Source organism: Theobroma cacao, chromosome 5 (genome assembly GCF_053813885.1).
Source record: "Theobroma cacao isolate CCN51 chromosome 5, ASM5381388v1, whole genome shotgun sequence".
NCBI classification, from domain to species: Eukaryota; Viridiplantae; Streptophyta; class Magnoliopsida; order Malvales; family Malvaceae; genus Theobroma; species Theobroma cacao.
The window spans coordinates 29,899,364-29,911,150 of NC_142643.1; the positions used below are offsets into that span (position 1 = coordinate 29,899,364).

An 11,787-nucleotide genomic window follows, 5' to 3' on the forward strand; every position below is an offset into this window, starting at 1 on the left:
TTGGGGATAGTATGTAGGTGCTTGTTAAGGAACAAGTTTACTAAACATGACCTGCTATGATAGTTTCATTTGGTATTTCACTCAAGTGTCTATGGAAATACTTTCATGTGTCAGTAGTGTAAGTAATCCTTAAACTTGTGATACCAGGTCATCTTGTATGTGAATTGTCATGCTTTGATTTCACCTCTACGGGTCTGGAGATGACCAAATGTTTAAATAGGGTGCTTTTGGGTATGGCATGAAGCATGCGAAGATGAATGGGTAGTCCAGAAAGGATTCATCACCCCAAGTGACTTGAAGGGGACATATCTCATTTGCTCCTGGCTTATATTGATTAAAAGTCCTTGGCCAGGGCAATCTTGATAGGTCAATATAGAAACTGTAGGACTAATATGGATAAGTTAGAAAGCAGACACTGAGCTAGACTTTCTATCTATTTGGGATATATGATGAAAGGATCGAATTACACTGAGATATTGTACATTGAAAGGTTAGTCAAATCATATTGACTTTCTTGACATTTGGGTGGTCATGATGTATTGTTAGATGCCGCTCATGATCTATAAATATAAATATAAATTCTTAATTGAATTAATTTATATTTATTGCCAACATGTTGGGAACCTAACGGGTCACACACATAAGGTGAATTGTCGAAATTAATTTGAGTTCAATTGGATGTGATCTAATTGATTTTATAGAGGTTTAATCCAATTAAGTATTGGGTTAAATCAAATACGATTTGATGGAGTATTAAATAAAGGCTCAATTAGCCCAAGACATATTATAATCCTTATTGGTTATAAATTAGGTTAATTAACTCTATAAAAGAATCCCTTAGCCGCTTCTTGAAGAAAAAGAAGAATTCTATTTTATTTTCTCATGCGTTGAGATAGGATCACAGCCAAAAAGAAAGAAACACAAGGGAGCTCAAAGTTGAGAGTTTGCTAGCACAAATTTCGACTTAGGGATTCACACACTCTTAGTGAAGAAATTTCGGCAAATCACTATGTGGATCACCATTAGAGGCAAGACAACTATGCTCTGTGGTTTGATAAGTTTTAGTTGATGTACAAAAGTTAAAATGAAAAGCCAAGGAGGACTCCACCAAAGAAAGTAGACTTTCAGGTATGTCAAAATTTCTTTTGTGATTTTTCTAGATTAGTTTCAATTAATGTGATCCATGGCTTTGGGGAATAAATTTTAATAATATTCCGCTGCGTATGAGTTATCTTAGCATTATTTAAATCCCCAACAGTGATATTAGAGCCTCCTTTAATTGATTTAATCTAGTTTTATGTTTAGTTGTTGAAGATTACAAAATTTGTTTTGTTTATATGTCGATTTGATGCAAAGTTTGAAAAATTATTTATAATAATTCTGAATGAATTTTTTCAAAACTAATTTATGTTTTAAAAAGGCCTATAAAGTCTTGATTTATGGATTTAAAATCTAGATTTAATAAGTCCTTAAAGATTTTATAGATTTGTTTTAAAAGAATCCAAATTTGAAAAATCTGGCATCATAACATGATCTGTTTTGGAAATTTTTTTGAGGGACTTAGAGAAGGAGTTTGAACGTGATTTTTGGAGGGTAGAACGTCAAGAGGATGATCTTAACCTCTGAAAATTTACAGTATTTAATTACCTCGTTTGGGTGGTGATCTGATGATGTTTCTGCACAAACAGTTTGCTGGAATTGTATTCTTGTGTGACAAGGACTTGCAAAATCATGGCTATTTGTATTCCGAATTTACTGAGTTTTTGAGAGCTTTTTGGCATGATGTTTGGGGCATGGGATGTCTCTGAATTGGTGCCAAAATCGCAGCAAACAATGGAGTATGGAGCTTCAAAGGATTTGGGACAGCACAGGTGATGCAGACCCAATAAAATTACACTAGCTTGTGCTATTTCTTCTCTATATAATTAAGAGTTGTACTAATTTGGTTGTGACCTGAATTTAGACTCCTAATTGTAATGGAATATATCCTAAAGAGTTTAGGATTGCTCCAAATAAGATTCTAAAATCAAATTGGCAAAGAAATAGGACTCTTGGCCATAAAGATCTAATTCTAGTTGGACTAGAATTGTAAAAATTGAGGACAACAAGGATTAAATTTTCTAATAACATTAGAAAGCCTAATTGGATTAGGATTCCTTTGAATATTAAATTTCTAATATGATTAGAACTCCTATTGAGAATAAGGGTCAGATTTAAATTTCATAGTCCTAAAAGGTTTAGAATTACAAAGTCTATGCTTAATTGAATTCCTAGTAGGACTAGGATTTCTAAATTGGCACAAGACATTTAATGGGACCTAGACATCAAATTATTTGGATTAATATCTTCAAAGGTTGAGTAATATTATTGCCAAATGACATATGAGATCTTCAATTTGAATTAAACATAAGTTTTATATGTTCATTATATGATTATGAATGTATGAGGATGATTATGGACTTAGACCACTATAATGTGTTATGGATGGTTATGGTTGAATGTATTTGGTATTTATTTTATAAATAGGGAGTGTGTGCCCTGCCTTTCCTCTATTTTATTCAGGAGTTGTAAAATTCTCTTCTCAGCTTACTCCCCTCAAATGTAACTTGAGGTTTCTTTACATATATGTAATTAGAATTTATAGGATTAGATTAGGAAGAAAATTTTATAATTCCAAGATTGAAGGACGAAGGTGCCAAGGAGACATGAAGATTACAAGACTACAAGATATGATGATATGTGTATGTAATCCCTTAGGATTTGACCAACTAATTACCTTCGATGGCTCAAGGAAATTAGATTAGATAAATTCCATAATCATCCTAGTAGTATGCATGTGATAGATTTATTTTATGCAATATTATAAATGCTATGCATGCCAAATTCGATGAGACCTAAATAACAAGATAAAAGCAACAACAAAAATCCCTCATTAAAATATTGAGTCACATGTTTCACATGATTAAGTTGCCTTCCACCATATAACAAGATAACCAAGCTACCTTTTTAATTGGAGACTTGTTGAGTCACTCAAGGTCAAACTTTTACATGGGCACGTTTGAGTTATTGGTGGGTCTTACTCAACTAAAACTGTGTGGTTCGGATGTGTCACACTTGACCACATGGTCTTAAAGGCAGGGTTAGGCGAAATGCATATGATGCATTTATACAATGAGTTGTCACCTAACTGATTTGGGAGTTACATGTGGATGCAATTGATAAGCTACGTTATCTACCCAATTAGGCTTATTGTGATTTGTTGAGTCACTTAAGGTTGCAATAATTCGAAAGAGGTCCCAGCCCACTAGAAATACCTAGTAGAGATTTTCGTATAATAGTAAAGGCTATTTTTACGAAAAATTAGTGGGAGAATCAATGTAAGATTTAATACCTCGTCTTAAATTGATTTATAACATGAAAGGCTAATACAAATGCTTTTTCTATATTTATAGAATGTTATAATGGGTATAATAATTGCTACTTTGCTTGGCATACTTGATGTCATCAACCTAAAATGTTTGGACTGGTATATCACTTTGAGAAAAGTTCTCAATAAATGGAAGGGTGAAATCTTGACAAGTAAAGAGATAACTTTAAATATGATTGAGCTTAATCTTTCTACTGCCAATCCTAAATCTTGGATAATAGATTCAAGATGTGTATCGCATTTATGTACTGACATAAAGGCTTTAAAGTATAGTAGAAAGCTTGGTAAAAATGAGGTAGTCCTAACGTAGGCAATGGTGCAAAAATTACAGTAGTTGTCGTTGGGACTTGTGATCTTATTTTACCATCGAGCTTAGTGCTGGAGCTAAAAGAGTGCTATTGTGTACTAGCATTAACTAAAAACATCATTTCGGTTTCATACCTAGCTAAGAATGATGATTTTGAATTTAGTATGAAGGGCAATTGTTGCACTGTCATTCTAAATAATGTATTTTATGGATCTGCAACATGTCATGGAGGACTTTATGTTATGGATCTTGATAGCCCAATGCTCAATATAGATGTCAAGAAAGCTAGAAAAGATAATCCAAATCAATCCTACATCTGGAATTGTAGACTTGGTCATATCAATGAAACAAGGATAGCTAAGTTATATAAACAAGGTTATCTAGATCCATTTGATTATGAATCATATAGAGCTTGTGAATGTTGTCTCCTTGGTAAGATGACTAAGACTCCTTTTACTGGAAAGGCTGAAAGAGCAGGTGTGCTCCTAGGGCTAATACATTCGGATGTATGTGGACCCTTAAACACACCACCCAGAGGAGGTTATTCATATTTCATTACGTTTACAGATGACCATTCTAGATTTGGTTATGTGTACCTAATGAAGTACAAGTCTGAAGCTTTTGAAAAGTTCAAAGAGTTTAAGGCTGAGGTTGAGAAACAAATTAGGAAGAGTATTCTCACTCGTAGATCGAATTGAGGAGGAGAATATCTTAGTCATGAGTTTCTAGATTATCTAACGGAACATGGGATTATATCACAATGGACTCCATTTGGAACTCCACAACACAATGGAGTGTCTGAGAGGAGAAATCGAACCTTGTTGGACATGGTTCGTTCCATGATGAGTAGGGCAGACCTTCTGATATCCTTTTGGGGATATGCCCTAGAGGCTGCTGCTTACCTTCTTAACAAGGTTCTAACCAAATCGGTTGATAAGACACCATATAAGATGCGGTATGGCAAAAGGCCAAACTTGTCTTATACAAGGATTTGGGGATGTACGGCTTATGTAAAGCATGCATCATCTGATAAGCTTGCAGCTAGATCAGACAAATGCAAGTTTGTAGGGTATCCTAAATAAACTATAGGATACTATTTTTACAATCCCACCGAGCAAAAGGTATTTGTCTCGAAACATGCCACTTTCTTGGAAAAGAGTTTTTACTTGAAAGGATTAATGGGAGTAAAATAATTCTTGAAGAGGTTCAAGAACCACAAACTAACATCCCTTTGGAACCTGAGTCGACGGTTGAAGCATTGGATGCTCAAACCAACACTCAAGAAACACAAGTGCTCCGTAAATCTATGAGACAGAGACAAATTCCAAAGAGATATAGATTTATGATGGAAAGAGATGCTTTGCCAATTGACAAAGAGCCTACTACTTATGAGGAAGCAATATCTAATATTGATTCTGATAAGTGGCTAGAGGCCATGAAATCTGAGATGAATGCCATGCATGTCAACCAAGTATGGACTTTGGTTGATGCACCTGAAAGGGTAAAACCCATAGGATGCAAATGGGTCTTTAAGAGAAAGACTAACATGGATGGTGATGTACAAACGTACAAGGCTAGGTTGGTTGCTAAAGGTTACAACCAAGTTGAAGGAATCAATTATGAGGAAACCTTCTCACCTGTGGCCATGATTAAATCCATTAAGATTTTGCTTACTATTACTGCATATTATGATTATGAGATATGGCAGATGGATGTAAAGACAACATTCCTTAACGAGAATTTGCAAGAGGAAGTGTATATGACACAACCTGAAGGTTTTATATCCAAGGAGAATCAGCATAAAGTATGCAAACTCCAAAAGTCCATTTATGGGCTAAAGCAAGCATCTAGGAGTTGGAACATTAGATTTGATGAAACTATTAAAGAATATGATTTCGTCAAGAATCTTGATGATCCATGTGTTTACAAAAGGGTAAATGGACAAGCAGTTGTATTTTTAGTACTTTATGTTGATGATATACTATTAATAGGAAATGATATACTGATGCTACAGACTGTCAAAATCTGGCTATCCAAAAAATTCTCCATGAAGGATTTGGGAGAAGCGGCCTATGTTCTAGGAATAAGGATCTATAGAGATAGATCAAAGAGGCTGTTAGGATTGTCCTAATCCACTTATATAGACAATGTGCTAAAGACGTTTAGCATGAACGAGTCCAAAAAGGGACATTTGCCTATGTCACATGGCATTCATCTCTTAAAGGATATGTGTCCAAAGACACAAGATGAGAGGATGAAGATGGATAGGATACCATATGCATCGGTTATAAGATCCATCATGTATGCCATGTTATGTACTAGACCAAATGTGGCGTATGCTTTGAGTGTCATGAGTAAATACCAATCAAATCCAAGTGAAAATCACTGGATTGTTGTGAAAAATATCCTTAAGTACTTACGAAGAACTAAAGATGTTTTCTTGGTCTATGGAGGGGCTGAACTCCAAGTTAAAGGATATGGAGATGCTGCATTCCAATCTAATAAGCATGACAATAAATCGCAAAGTGGATTTATATTTACCTTAAATGGCAGTGCTATTAGTTGGAAAAGTTCCAAGCAAGCAACAACTGTAGATTCTACAACCGAGGCTGAATACATCTTCGCATCTGAGGCAGTAAAAAAGGGAGTTTAGATCAAAAAGTTTGTAACTGAACTTGGTGTGGTTCCTAGCATTGTTGATCTTGTAATTTTGTACTATGACAACAATGGAGCCATTGCGCAAGCAAAGGAACCAAGGTCTTATCAATGATCTAAACATGTATTATGACGTTATCACTTGATCAAAGAGATCATTGGAAGATGTGATATTAATATAAAGAGAGTACCCACGAAGGATAACTTAGCTGACCCTCTCACCAAAGTTTTGTCCCAACAAAAATATGATCGCCACTTGGAAGGCTTTGGTATTAGATACATGGGAGATTGGCTTTGGTGCTAGTGGGAGATTATTAGTGTAAGCCCTGTAAGCCAATCGATTTTGTGCTTGTAAAATACTATATTAATTAGTCATATTTCATGTTAAATACATTATGGATATTTTATATAATGTATGAGGTATTTTTTTATCCATGAGTTTATTTATAAAGAGTTATGAGAAACTTATGTAGATAAAGTCCTTGGAACATAATGGCCTTGCAAAGAAATTATAAAGGTTATAATTATGAGATTCTTATGCATCAAAGCCTTGTTCCTAAATATGTTCCTAGTCATTGTATTGTCAAGAATAAAGGCATTGACAATGCTCAAAGGCTGGTACATGCTAAGCCTCCTTACTTTAGAAGTAAGCAATTGATCTCATAAGTTGAAGTATGTGAGATACTTGAGGATAGTATGTAGGTGCTTGTTAAGGAACAAGTTTACTGAACATGACCTGCTATGATAGTTCCATTTGGTATTTCACTCAAGTGTCTATGGAAATACTCTCATGTGTCAGTAGTATAAGTAATCCTTAAACTTGTGATACTAGGTCATTTTGTATGTGAATTGTCATGCTTTGATTTCACCTCTACGGGTCTGGAGATGACTAGATACTTAAATAGGGTGCTTTTGGGTATGGCATGAAGCATGTGAAGATGAATGGGTAGTCTAGAAAGGATTCATCACCTCAAGTGATTTGAAGCGGACATATCTCATTTGCTCCTAGCTTATATTGATTAAAAGTCCTTGGCCAAGGCAATCTTAAAAGGTCAATATAGAAGCTGCAGGACTAATATGGATAAGTTAGAAAGTAGACACCGAGCCAGACTTTCTATCTATTTGGAATATATGATAAAAGGATCGAATTACACTAAGATACAATACACTGAAAGGTTAGTCAAATCATATTGACTATTCTGACATTTGGGTGGTCATGATGTATTGCTAGATGCCGCTCATGATCTATAAATATAAATATAAATTCTTAATTGAATTAATTTATATTTATTGCCAACATGTTGGGAACCTAATGGGTCACACACATAAGGTGAATTGTCGAAATTAATTTGAGTTCAATTGGATGTGATCTAATTAGTTTTATAGAGGTTTAATCTAATTAACTATTGGGCTAAATCAAATACGATTTGATGGAGTATTAAATAAAGGCCCAATTAGCCCAAGACATATTATAATCCTTATTGGTTATAAATTAGGTTAATTAACTCTATAAAAGAATCCCTTAGCCGCTTCTTGAAGAAAAAGAAGAGTTCTAGTTTATTTTCTCATGCATTGAGATAAGATCACAGCCAAAAAGAGAGAAACACAAGGGAGCTCAAAGTTGAGAGTTGGCTAGCACAAACTTCGGCTTAAGGATTCACACACTCTTAGTAAAGAGATTTCGGCAAATCATTGTGTGGATCACCATTAGAGGTAGGACAACTGTGCTGCTGTGGTTTGATAAGTCCTAGTTGGTGCACAAAAGTTAAAACGAAAAGCCAAGGAGGACTCCACCAAAGAAAGTAGACTTTCAGGTATGTCAAAATATCTTTTGTGGTTTTTCTAGATTAGTTTCAATTAAAGTGATCCATAGCTTTGGGGATTAAAATTTTAATAATATTTTGCTGCGTATGAGTTGTCTTAGCATGATTTAAATCCCCAACAAAAACATGATTAACATGATTAAAATTTATATGATTTATAATATGTTTACATGATTAACATGATTGATACGATTAACACACAATTGATACAATTAACATGATTAAAATGCTTAAATTAAAATATGTACAAGTAAAATATAATTTTATTATTCAAATTTACAATCAAAAATTATAAATATCATAATATTTATAAAATATAATAAAATTTGAAATCAATAAATCTTAATTATCATAAAAATATTAGTATTTATATGAATCAATAAATAAGTCTTAACTGTACACTAAATGTGTATATATGACACGATTAAATAAATAAACAATAGATGAATTATAAGCTATACAAGATACACGATAACATGATTAACTATTTGTATCTTAAACGTATCTTAGATGGATTTAATGGGTTTAACACAATTAATACATGAAATACTATTAACCTAAATTCAAACATGCAAAATTATGTATCATGTTACCATATTACATACAAAAGTACTAAATCTACGTGTTATCGTGACTGGCTCAAAGCTATTTACCCACTTTGAGTTGGATCTCTAATCCATAGCTAATATTCCATGTTGAGAATAAGGAATAAAGAGAATATGACAAGAACTACTATTTTATCAATTTTTTAACTTTCTAATTCTTTAATACACATCTTTAACATAATAGTTATAAAATTTATATATGCATAAATAATAAGTGTAAAACGACACGCATTATACCCACTACCTCTCTCAACCCATGAGTTAAACTATCATTAAATCAATATCAAGACGGTTGAACATAAAAATATGTATGCCATTGCCAACTAGAGGTAATACGTGTACACTACTTGAAAGATGGAAACCTAAGAGAGTGAAGAGAGAATTCAGCAAAGAGTTGCCTAACAAAAGTAATGGATTTATTACTATATTAATTACATAAAACTCTAAATTAACAGTATAACAAGTAAACAATTTTAGAAAATGAGTGGTGTCATATGACACCACTCCCTCTAAGGTAGGTCCACCCTTGATTGTATATAATTTGTATTACAAAATATTTGTTAGGCAATAAGCTCTGGACAATGGGGTGCTTGTCATCATCCAAAAAGGAGATGGTGGATCCATATTACTTTTTATGACAATAAACAAGTGGAGGGAATCAATTGACTAACTCCCCTCAAAGATATCCTAAAGATACAAAAGTAGATAAGTTAGTTGATTAATGTAGTCAAAATCAAACTCAACTGATTAATTAGATTGATTAAATCCAAAATATTCTATTCAAAAAATGACTAAGTGTATATCAAATCACTTAAGAATCTTGCAACATTTCCATTAAACCAGACTTAATTAAATAAAACTAGATTGCAATTGATTTCAATCTATTAAATTAATAAATAATATTTTCAAAAAAAATATGCAATTGATTGGATTTAAACCCCTAACCTCTTCCAGTATTATTAAAATATAAACCATTAGATAATACCTTTTTATCAAGCATTTATCGCATTTAATACTTATTTAATAATCAAAACATATATTTAAATTATAAATACTGAGATAATTAAATAAACCCATCCAATTGAGAATTTGTCTCCTTCATCAATAACCAATTTAGTATTTGTTTGATTTGATTTGATTTGATTTCTTTCAACTTATCTACTTCTTAAAGTAGAAGTAAAGTTAAACAAAATTTTGAGAAACTTAAAAAAATAGATTTTTTTAAAACAAAATTTAAGAAAAAAATTTTAAAAAAAGCTTTAGATAAAAGCTTTCTCTTATATTTTTTTGAAATTACGTCATCTTTTACAGAAATACCTTTTTCTCTCAATAACATAAATATTTTTTATGATAATTTTAATCAAATTAAAATTTATATAATTTATTTTACCAAATAATTTATCGAACAAATTTAACTTAATTTAAAAGTTATTCTATTTTATAAAAACTTTATGATAACTTTTAAATTAAAAAAATTAAATCAAACAAGTTCCTAATCTAGTGCTAGCGTAAGGCTAAGGACTACCTAACTCACTTTGGAGTTGAATCTCTAATCCGCAGTTGATATTCGAAACCCGAATAAGGAATACAAGTATATGACAAGAGCTACTATTTATCAATTCCTTTTATAAACTTATAATTATTTAATAAAAATATATAACAGATTGGTTATTATAAAATTTATATATGGATAAAAGATAAGAGTAAAATGACGGGCATACCCACTACATCTCCCGACCTGGGCGGTTAACCTATGATTACATCAATATCAAGGTGGTTCAACGTAAATATAGGCATCCACAGAGCTTCTAGTGGGCGCCACATTCTTTAATGGGGCTCGCGTAGCTACAGGGCACAAGCATTCTCACCCACCCCCACGTGATAACCTTAATCATTTGTTTTTCCAAAAAATTATTTTATATATTGAAGTTGTAAAGTTTCAAGTAAATCACAAATTTATTTAAAGAATTAATAAATTATTATAGTTTATATTTATAAAATGAATTAATTAAATATATTTTAAATAATTCTTAAATAAATTAAACGAGTTTAATATATTTAAAATACGAAATTTTCATCCCATAACTCTGTTGATATAATTAAAACAAGAACAATGATTACTTTACACCCAAATTCGTTTAACTCTATATCATAATTATCTTGTCATATGCAAAATTATCAAATCTAAATGCATTGTTTAAAAAGAAAAACAATACAATCTTATGCTGCTCATTTCCATGATAAAAATATATTTAATTTGAGTCACATGAAGATATGTTGAGAGTGAATTATTAAATAAATATATGTCTAGTTATATAAATTATATTGTTTAATATAATAATAATAATAATAATAATGCAAAATGTTATTTTAGATGAATGCTTGAAACCCAATGACTTGTTGTTTGATATTATGTAGCGTTTGGTACTGTACAATGAAATGTGATTGCAAGCAATATGATTACAGGGAAGATAACATTGTAGTATTTAGTATATAAGTAATGTAATGATTAAAATGCAGAGAAGATAATATTGTAGTGTTTGTTTTACAAGTACTTTATAGGGTATGTAATGTTAATTTTCAAAACTACCAGTATATATTAAAATACAAATTTAACATGTATTTTTTTATTGTTAATTTTTATATAATGTTATTTTTTAAAAATATTTTTAATTAAATATATTTTATTTTTCATTTCTTATTGCAAGTATACATTTTATTTTTATTTTTAATATAATTTCTTATATTGTATATTTTATTTTTAACTTTTTCTTTAAAAGATAATTTTTTTTATTTCTTAATACGTTTTATATATATACATTAATGTGATAGCTTCATTTCTTATAATCAATAATAAATTGGCAACAAAATACTCAACAGATTGTGACTAATTTTTTTTAAAAAATGATTGGTAAAAATATTCTTAAAAATATTATAGAGTGCAATGTAATGTGATTACATTAGTTTTAA

At 31.4% G+C, this 11,787-nt stretch overlaps 1 pseudogene; it reads left to right on the forward strand.

The window, feature by feature from the left end:
• The first annotated feature begins 5,901 nt into the window (after positions 1-5,901).
• Positions 5,902-6,387, forward strand: LOC148762543 (secreted RxLR effector protein 161 pseudogene; annotated as a pseudogene).
• Positions 6,388-11,787: the final 5,400 nt, after the last annotated feature.